Below are 11034 nucleotides of genomic sequence, written 5' to 3'. Positions count from 1 at the left end.
ATGCCTGCAGCAGCTGTGAACCTTTTCTTCTCAGAGTGCTTATATTCAGTGCTGTTTCCATTCTGCTAATCCAGGAGCTATTTAAACCCTCTGGCTCTGGGGTGAACATAAGCTTATCAACTGAGATCTCTCTGGCCTGTGCTCCCTGGTGCTTCATCCATCCTTAACCAAGGTCCATCTGGCCAGGCTGAAGATCCCTCTGGTGTTGGCCTGCTGTGCACCCACCCAAGTGTGCAGGAAAGCTGCAGCCTGGGCAAGGCAGCTGGTAGCACTTTGCAATATGGGCTGCTTAAAAAAACAGTGGTGATCAGAGCTGGCCTTCCATCCCTTCCTTATCATCCTGCAAACGAGAGCTGTGTCCATGGGTGCACAAAGGGTGGTGCAAGCAGAAATTGAGGTGGCAGCATCGGTGCTGGTGCAGTTGTTGGCGTGTCCCTCAGGTCCTCTCAGCTCTGAGTACTGCCAGCTGTACTGCCTCACATGAGGGAGACAGAGTCCTGCCATTCCAGGCCTTTGGGGAATAAAAGTGATGAGAAAATCAGACCTTTTTTTTTTTAATCTCTATCACGTCAGGATTTTAATCCCTTCATTTCTGAACTTCCATTAGCATATGGTGACCAACAAAATGAAACAATGGGGCAGGGTTTGTGTGTGGCAGGCCTGTTCCTGGCTTTGTCTGCAAAGCTGCTTGAGTTCACCTACCACGTTAGGCCCAGCACTGTGCCATATGGCACAGCCTGCCACCAACATCAACAAAGCCACACTGAGGCCAGTGCTTGTCACAGCAGAAACCTGGAACCTGCGTCTGATTCATGTTTTAAGTGCATATATTAGCTCCAACACTGTGTGGCCCTTTGGCTTAGCTTTTGATCTTGCTGTCTGAACTTTGATTTATTCACTGGAATAAGGGCTGCTTGGCTTGTAGGTATTTCACTACAGATGATACCAGGTGAACAACTTTGTACAGAAAGGCCAGCATATGGGGAAGAGGCTTCAGAGCCAACACTAGCAGCTGTACAGAAACAAAGGGCTGAGAGAAAAGGACTTGGTTTTGTTGTGTGAGAGTTCAAAATAGGAGGGGGGGAAATGAAAGGCAAGATTTTGGATGCAAAATACAGGCCCTCATCCAGCACAGCCACAGTTAGGCTCCAAGTTTTGTCCTTGTGGGCTCACTGGAGTTGCTGGAACTAATTGGTGTAGCAAAAGCAAGCAAGCTTTGAAGGCTTTCAGGACTTGAGGCAATGAGTGTCCCCAAACTTCTTATGTCTCAGATCACTTTTTGGTACCTTGTGTAGCCATTCTCTGCCACTTCCACTCCAAACTGCCCTTTTGGCTACGGCTGCAGTGGGAAAGGATGAGGAGACTATTTAATGTGCTGTATCATTGGGAACAAGAGGAGCTGGTGCTTTGTTCCTTGCCAGCCTCTCCTGAGTCTGGAGTTGATCATTACAGACTGCTCTCCTACAGGGGAGCTGCAGGACCCTGGCTGATGCAGATAGCTCTTAACATTTAGCTGGTGGGGATAGTAAAACTATATTTATGTATATTGTCTTGAGAATCACGGAGCTAAATAAATGTGACAGTTTTCATTTGGCATCCCCAGCCTTGCTGCTGTCGCTCAGGGTTTTTCTTTTTGCCACAGAACATGAAATCACTGTCAGCTTGATAGTATATAGCAGTGTTCCTGAAGCACAGAGGTTAGGGGGGTGGGAAGCGCGTCAGGATTATTTACGTTTGCTATGCATGAAGTGGCACTCGGGGAGCGAGGCAGGCTGCCAAGACGGAGAGGAATAGGGGCTGTCTGGTTGCTCTCTTGTATCTCTCCATGCTGGATTGTCAGGGTAGGATTTATAAAAATTGCTTCAAAACAGTATCATCTTTCCTCAAATGGACATGCCCCCGTCTGGAGCAGTGATTGCCATTATTGCTATTCTCATGACAAAGCGTCCATCAATCTCCACTTTGTTTATAAACAAATCTGCCTGCCCTGCATAAGAAATAGATAAACTAAGGAAAAACACCATTACCAAAGGAATAAGTTAATTATATTGCAGCATCTCAGCGGGGAGTGCTATCTCAGACTATTCAGTAAGATCTGACCAGTGGAGTTATAATTAAAAAATGTCCCCAGGGAGGAACTTGTAAATTATTTACTGTAAGGGACTTTTCCAGGCTCTTTTAGTTTAATTACACACTCTGGAAGAGAAAGGCCTCATAACCAAATTAACTAAGATGTTGAAATGGCTTTGTTAAAATCATGTTTACAGCTAAGCAAGTGGGTGACTGTGAGCAAAGTTCAAATATAGGACAAATCTTTGAAAGCTGACATTTACTCATGGTTTAAAAATCATACGGAAAGCACCAAAAAGTCTGTGCATAGAAAATACAATTGCTGGTTTTGTCCAGTATTCCCACTGGTCTCAGAAGGCTTATTATGAGCCCAGATCTGAGAGTGTCTCATGGCCATTTCCTTTGTGGGAAGGGAACTGACTTCTGTGGGCTTTTCCATAGGGTACAGAGGAAACTGGTTGGACTTGATGATCTAACAGGTCTTTTCCAGCCTGAACGATTCTATGAGTCCAAGATTCTAAGCCCTAACAGAGGGAGATGCAAGATGAGAGATGATGGAGGGGCAGAATAAGAGGATGCTGGGGCAGTCTGAGTTTTCTGTCACTCTCTCACCATCTAGTACATTTTTACTCAAAACAGTCTGGTTAACCCTTAGTGGAAGGTGGTCTGAGTGTGTCCCTTGGTGCTGAAGGACAGGCAGATGTTGTGACCTTTTCAAACCTTTTCAAATGTGGGTGTAGACAGCTGGCGTGATCTCTGGTCAGATGTGGAGAATGGAAGTCAAGAAAGCTCCCCCTTCATCTCAACCACTGACTCATTGCTTGGCCAAGAAGGAGGCATTATCTAATATCTGTTTGCTAAGGCATAAGGCAGCCAGGAATACTCTATCTGCCTGCCTGTTGATGCCAAATTCTATGTATGTAATGGCCTTTCAGCTGCAGTTGCCCTTGAATTTGTTTCTTTCTGAAAAGCCCCATGTCTGCTGTGGCACCTTCCCCACAGAGCCAAGGGCTGCACAGAGCAGCCAGCCAGGCATGGCTGCTGGACCCATATACACATATGGGCACCTCTCTTCACTCTGGGTCTCCTTTTTCTGTCAAATGTCTTGCACTTGCATGTCTTGCTTAGATGGAAATTGCCCCAGACTTAGGAATCTCTTGTCCCCCTGCATGTGTACAGTCTTCAGCCCATGCCATGTGATGGTAGCCTGAGGGTTCTGTTATCACATCCTAAGCAATAAGTTCTCCACCTTCAGGCAAACTATCTGCAGATCTAGAGATGAAAGCTGCTTTAGTCGTTCATCAGGCAGATGAGATCTCTGCTTTTATTTTGTTATACTGTAAATCTGATGCTTAGTTTTCTAGTGTCTCTGCAAACTACTGAATCATAAAAGTGCTTGTAGCAAATGCCAGCTTGTCTGTCACCAGTATAATGCATTTTAAATGGCTTATCAGCTCCAAGAGAAGACTACAATACTTTGGAGATTATTTGGATATATAGTTAGTGAACAAAATATGTTGTCAGCTTTTGAATTGTCTTGACCAGTAGGTTTTAGTTTGAATTTTATTATAGTATATCCAGTAGCACTTTGGGAAGAAAGAGGATATCCCTAAATTTCTGCAAATGTAGCCTTTTGATGGGGAAAACCACAGAAGAAGAGTGGAGTGGGCCAGAATGTAAACTAAAGGATTCTTCTTGAAGGTGCAGGACTATAAGGTTTGAATATTCTGAGCAGAAGTACTGCCATTTAATTATTAGGAGTGTTGAGTCCATATTAACCTTTATGGAAAAGTACTGTAGGCTATAATAAAGCTGAATACCTTTCTATAGCCTTTTGTTATCACCTTGTCAAATTTAATAAAATATTACTGACAAAAAAGCTCTATTAGGATGGCTAAAATACGTACTGGAAAGGATCATTTCCTATTAAATAGTTTAGATTCACCATTCCCCCCACAGTATGTGAGTATCCAAGTGGTGGAGCAGGTCACTGATCATTTCCAATTGAATTTTGGGGACTTCCTTCTGCTCCTTATCCCTGTTTTCCAGCTCAGGGGGCAGGCTACCTGCTGAACAACTTGTCTCACTATTAGAGACAAAGGCAAAGAAGGTATTAAGTACCTGAGCTTTTTCCTCATCCTCTGTCACTTTCTCCTCACATCCAAGAAAGGATGGAAACTCTCCTTGGTCCTCTTTTTATTTGTAATGTATTTATAGAAACATTTTATAGCACCTCCCAGAGCAATTGCCAGGTTGAACTCTAGTTTGCTATGTGCCCAAGGAAGCTTTGAACCATCACATCACCACTTCTGTAATTCCTGGTGTGGGAAAAGGCCGTGGTCTCCTGGGAACACCACTTTTGGAACCGACCAGCCTTTTAATACAGGCAAAAGTGAAAAACATAGCAAGAAAAAACAGGTAAATTTAACAGCTGGAGCTGAGGTGGGAATTTAGGGAGGTTTAGATACAATCAAGTCATGCTGAAAAAAGGGAAAAGAAGATTACCCTCTAAGAACTGGATTGCTATGACTTGGTGGGAAAGGACTTAGTTCAGACTTCAGCAGTTTTGCAGCCACCCTCCTGGGGACACCTTGCAGGAGTCAGTGACCAGATGCAAACTGTCCCTTTACAGCCCTGATAAATGCTCTGCAAAGGCTGAAAAAAGCAACCTCCACTTTACAAAGGCTGAAAAAGCAACTTTGCAGCTTGTTAGCTGGGAGTCACTTGTTTCTCTGAGACATCTCCTGCCCGGACTGGTAGGACTTTGACAGACCTGTGCTGTAACGCTGCTGGGCACACTAACACGGACACTGGTGTACGAACACTGTTGTTATCATAAATAAAGAGCACTGGGAGAGACCTGGAAGTTGGCCATAAATCTGTGGGCTGGGCTGTACAGCATTAATAAAGTTGTTGAAGAGGCACAGGCGCTGTGTTGCTGTGGATGCTGTTGCTCAGGGCTCCACCACAGCACAGCTGAGGTTTGATACGCACTGGGCTGTCAGTCAAACACTCTTTGCTGGTGTAAAAACAATCCAGGCTACTGTTGGTGGAAGCCATTCTTGGTGATGAGGTTCTTGGTTTGCTTTTATTTAAAGGAAGAAAAAAAGTCTATCACCATTTTTCAACATAACACAAGCTCCTGGTGGAATTCCCCAGCTTTTGAACAGTGCTGTGAACACTTTGTTTTGAATAATTTCTATCAAAATTAAAGTGAGGTTTAAAGCTCTGTGTGACACTGGTCTTGGTTTTGTGAGCATAATCTCCAGCACAACAGGCCTCTGGCTGGGATTAGTCCCAGCACAATGCAGATTATTCAAGAGCAAGAATAAAGAGGTAAGAGGAGGGGATTATAGTGCAATAGGCTTAAATCTGGTTTTGCGTAAGGGCTGGGGAGCAGCAGCAGGACCAGCCAGGCTATTTTCTCACCTCTCGAATACTTCAAATCCAGTCTGCATGTATCATTTTCTGGCTTTGCCTCTGTCTTCCCTGACTGGTATACAAATTTTTGGAATGAGCATCCTCCTTCCACATTTATAGGACAGACTATGGTGCATGGACAGAAGCCATAAGGGGCACAGCAGCTGTCTTGCTTATTGTGGCACCCAGAAATGAAATGTTTCTCCCTGAGGACAGCAGGGAGAGAGCTGCAGCTGTCTGGGCATGACGGAGGAGAGGGAAGAGGAGCAGAAAGGGTGAATGGCTGGGGAGGAGGGAAGGCAGCAGCTCTTCACTGGGGGCTGTCACAGACTCACCTCCTGTCATTCAGGAAACTTTTTATACAGAACCATGGGAACACAAGTATTTGTGGATATTATTTTGAAAACAAAATGTAAATTGGATTTTAAAGCAAGCATTTGTCTAAAATTAGAAGCCATAGGTCTGAGATGCTGTAGAGTGTGACAGGAGAAGTGGCTAATGACAAGCAATCTTCTACCCCTCTTGATTATTGTTGTAACACACAGATCATTAACATGTTGGTCTAAACGTGAAATAACTTGTTTAAATATTAAACTGTCAAGTCCTTTTTCTGATCTCTAAGTCATACCTAAAGTAGGTGTGATGTGTGTATAAAAAACGAGGTGTGGGCTCTGCCCCTGTCTGATGCTGTGTTGCTCCCTGTCAGCATGATGACTGCTGCCAGGAGGCTGCAAAATGGCATTTTCAATCTTCTGCTTTGTTTGTGGGTGTATTTAATAGCTGATCCCTCTTGTTCTTCTTCAAGCTCGCATGTGGACATGGAGGCTGCTGCCTCCTATGGTCCTCCCTCACCTTCTGCTTTCCAGCACAACTGGCCCTGCTGGAGATTTAGGGCATTAAATCAAGGGAGGTGGGGAAGGAGAGAGGCCATTTGCCAAATGAGCATGTCTGTGGCTTTGGGAAGGTGCCCAGGTGCCAGGTTATGTGCTTTCAAACTGCTGTCTTCAGGCAGAGGAGGAAGAGGAGGCAGCCACCATGGACAGCCTCCTCATTCAGGAGTAGAGTTGGAAAGCTGACCAAGTTCTACGCTATTTTCCCATTTTCTTAGCTCATGGAACAGCACAAACATCCCTTTGGTGTTTAAAATACAGTAAAACACTTCCCAGAGAGGAAGAATTTTCCTGCAGCTGAGCACTCTGCTTCTTTTCAAGATATCCACAATGCTGTTGCTCCATGAAGTGACCTCTGTTTGGTGTCACCTGAAAGATGGGTCAAGAGCAGTGTAAGTACAGTAAAATCCCATCATCTGCCCTTCTGCTCTGTTGAATTTTATTTCTCAAATATCTGTTGTGCCATGCAAGAGGTGGTGTACAAAAAAGACCCAGTCTAGGAGCTGTTTTGTGAGAGAGTAATGGTGTTGGGGGACAAATACGAGCATATTAACGATATGTAGACCAAAAAAAAAAAAAAAGCAGCAAACTAATATTCAAGAACTTCTAACTCATTTTGAGTCTGATTTTGGGATGTGTGTGTGAAACACAGATCTACTTATCCTCACTCCATTATTCTACATATTACTCTGACAGCAGGTAGTGTTTGAGGCAGCACTGAAAAACACTATTAAAGGCAATGAGCCCAGAGCACTTTTTAAGGCAACTATTTGTTCAAGGAGGAGACTCTTAACAGCTTTGGCTTCGTGGCTTCCTTCCTGTGTAACACTTTGGAGCTGAGGAAGGCAGATCTTGACTTCAAGGGTTATAGCTCTGTCTGCTGAAGAGCTTGAGAAGGATCAATGTAAAATGAATCCTAGCCCAGCCTATCCCCAAGAGCACAGCAAAATTAATCCACCACTAGTTTCTCTTTGTCTGGAGCTGGAAAATACAAACAGAAAGTGAAATTTGTGCTGATAATTACTTTGGCAGCTGTCACATGTGCATGGTGTAAAGGATCAGCATAGACACAGCTTCCAATATGGTGATAGCCTGTGGTAATGGCTATGATTAAGAGGAAGCTAATTAGAATATTTTACACATTCAGTCCCCACAGTTCACTGCTCTTTAAGTAAATTTGCATTTGGGAAGAGAGCCTTATTTTTGATGTACATGGATAGTGTTCCCTGCGGACTTCCTCTGATTTACACTGTAGCCATTTGTACCAGAGCATTTTCTTTGGTAGCTCACCAAACATTACAGCTTTCTTCCACGCAGCAAAAAAACTCAGAAAAGATTTGTCCTAGTTCTTCTTACAAACAAGCAGGTACAAATACATGAAAAAAAAAATACAGAGAATGGAGATTTTTAATGTTACTTAATTTAAGGAATTTAGTCTAAACCTTCTTCTTCAGTGTTGCTTCAAACACTGTCTACTGTCAGAGTAATATACGAGGAATAATGGAATGAGGATAACTAGATCTGTTTCTCACACACATGTCCCAAAACCAGATCCAGAATGAAGTGAGAAGCTTTTGAATAGTACTTTGATTTCTAAGTCACGTATTTGCAATTTTATCCAGAATAGAGTTGCACATGCAAACAGACTGGTTTCAAGCAGCATGAGCATACTCAAATGCTTTTGTGTTGGAGGTATTAATCCACATATGGGTATTCAACTACTATCAGAACAAACTGTGCCACTGCACTAGAATCAGATAAAAATATGCAAAGCAGGTAGCTTGAGGCTCATTTGTACTAAAATTCCTCTAGCTGTTTGAAGAGACTTTGTAATATCAGCATACTCCCACCTGAGCATATTCTTTATTGTGAGCATTGTAAAGTGGCCTTCCTGGATGCAAAAATGGGACCTGAATACATTCACTTCAAGGATGCAAGCTTTTTTTTTCCTCTTAAGTAAAAAAATTACCAGAGTAAAGTTTTTCATTTCTTTTTTCATTTCTTTTTTCATTTCTTTCTTTCTTTCTTTCTTTCTTTCTTTCTTTCTTTCTTTCTTTCTTTCTTTCTTTCTTTCTTTCTTTCTTTCTTTCTTTCTTTCTTTCTTTCTTTCTTTTTTTCTTTCTTTCTTTCTCTCTTACTTTCTTTCCTTCTTTCTTTCTTTCTTTCTTTCTTTCTTTCTTTCCTTCTTTCTTTCTTTCTTTCCTTCTTTCTTTCCTTCTTTCTTTCCTTCTTTCTTTCTTTCTTTCCTTCTTTCCTTCTTTCCTTCTTTCTTTTTCTTTTTCTCGCTCTCTTTTTCTCTCTCTCTCTTTCTCTCTTGAAATTATAGAATTATAGAGTGAGAACTGGGAAAAATATATAAAAATCTGGATTATGCCCCTTATTTCTCCTGCTCATCTTTTATCCTTTCCCATCCTTGTCATTGCTCCTCTCTCTCCCCCTCATAGTTACCATCCTTGCTATCTTTATCAACATTATTAATTTTGTTGGCATCCAATTCAAAAGTCCTCTATCCCATCACAGGTTTATATTTTCAGATGCAGGAGAGAGGCTTTGGATAGAATCCCACCTTTTGGGAGCCCTTAGAGAGGCATGGGGGAGAAAAGGCAGATAAGAACAGCAAGTCTATAAATCTCCACATGTATAAATCTTAAATGGATTACTGATGACAGTGACTCTTTAATGGAAAGAGTGACAGTCCATGTAGATGAAAGGCAGTGTAATTCATGGAGCCTATTAAATTTGAGAGGCCTTTTTATTCTCATTTGTCTTTCAGTGTTATGTGTTGATCGCAGGGAGATTATTCTCTGGGGAGAGATGTGCCCTACTCACCAGGGCCCGAGGAGTGCCTGTGTTTGTCTGTCTGGCATTTGCTGTGGTGAGTAATATATTTGCTCCTCCTGCACCAGAGAAGAAAACCCACAGTGCTGGTAGGGGATGGAGAACAGAAAACACAACTGGCTGCCCTGCTTGTGGTATTTGAGAGCCTACTGGTTGCAGATGCTGTATTTTTAGGGTTACAAGTATCCAGAAACCAAACACAGAGAAGTGCAGGGCTCATGGTCAAGTTCTCCCCATCTGTTAATCAGCTGGGATGTGGCTGTGCCCAGGCAATCCCTTCACAGCACTGCAAGACTGTCACAGGACAGAGGTCACCTTCACTGGATGGGATGGGATGGTTGGGCTCTTTTTTGGGAACAAGAATGAGGCCTGAGAGGCCAAGCCATGATGGAAAAAGCGAAAGCAACTTGTGGTTTATAAATACTGATGCATCAGAATAAGAGTTCAGAACAGTGAGCAGGCACCAGGAGAATTTACATCTAAAAGCCACTCGCTTTGCCAAGGTAGCATTCCTTCATTTTGGTCGGGGACTCCAAAGTTATCACGCAACCCATGGGAAAATAAAGCCCAGCTGAGTTTCATTAAGAAATGAGTCACTTCTTTGACTTGGGAGAGGTTGGGAGCAGGATGGTTTCACTCCAGGGTGAAATGACTGTACCACAGTCATTTCCTGCAGGTGATGGACTGTTACTGCTACCTGTGACAGCCTGGGATGTGTTGCCTTTGTGTCCTTGCTGTTGGTACAATGCTTCATTCCAGGACTGAGGCACTCGCGGCGCATCCAATTCCTCCCCGTGCGAGCGGATGCAATCCCCATCAAAATCAATTGACTGAAGTCACACACTGCATCTTCAGTTGCTAAGGAAAGAAAAATCAGTGTTGCTCATGAGAGGACCACTGGTGCAGAAAGTCACTTAGCACCAGCAGCTGCTTTATGGCAGCTGAGATTCAGAGATGCCAGCGGAGGCTGCAGCAGGATCTCGTGTTACACTGGAGTCCTGGGGACAGGCATGGGAAGAAACCTTGAGTAGAGGGTTGCTCCTTGTCTGTGTGTGGAAAATTCCCATTCGTTTCTGAAGGAAAGCACGTGTGTGTAGTTTATTTATGCACTTATTTACACAGCTAAAAAGATCAAGGACATTGCTGTCAAACTACAGAGATCTGGATCCATGCTCTCTCACTGCAGCCGGGGAGCTGACAGCAGCTTCAGTCTTCTAAATTACTTATTGGCTAATTAGCCATTTTCTATTAATTATTAGCTAATGAGCCCCTGGCTGGCCATCGCAGCAGCTCCATCTCACCCATTCACCTGCAGAGATGACAAAGCTCTCACTCCAAGGTCTGTGTCCAGCCTGGGTCAGGTGTGGCCTCCCAGAGTTGCTGCCCTTTCTTTCCTACAGTGAGTGGGTGGGCTGGTCTCAGCCCAGGTGCTGGTGTGTGGCACCTTTGTCACAAGACCCCGCTGGCATTTTGGCAGCCTCACCATTGTGTTGGGGATGAGTCAGAGGAGCTGCGCTCTCTGCTCGGGCGAGGAGAGGCTCAGTTTCAGTGCTGAGTCACTGGCAGAGAGAGCAGTGTGGGCAGCCTGGGGCTGTGCTTTGTATCCTCCTGCCTTATAAAGGACATTTGCTTATTTGCCCGTTTAAAAGGTCACTCATCCCTAAGCATCCCTCTGAAGATGTTCCTCCAGCACACCTGCCTAAGGATGGGTTTGCTTGTTTGTGGTCCTCACTGTTTGACATGAGGGTTTCACCATGGTGCATAACCCTCATCCACACCGTGTCTGCCTCCAACACGGCTCTGACACCAAGACAGA

This window comes from Pseudopodoces humilis, chromosome 16, assembly GCF_049639895.1.
Source record: "Pseudopodoces humilis isolate 2021_Gansu_Grassland_sample_001 chromosome 16, ASM4963989v1, whole genome shotgun sequence".
Classification (NCBI taxonomy): Eukaryota; Metazoa; Chordata; class Aves; order Passeriformes; family Paridae; genus Pseudopodoces; species Pseudopodoces humilis.
Note: the sequence above shows the minus strand (reverse complement) of the source record.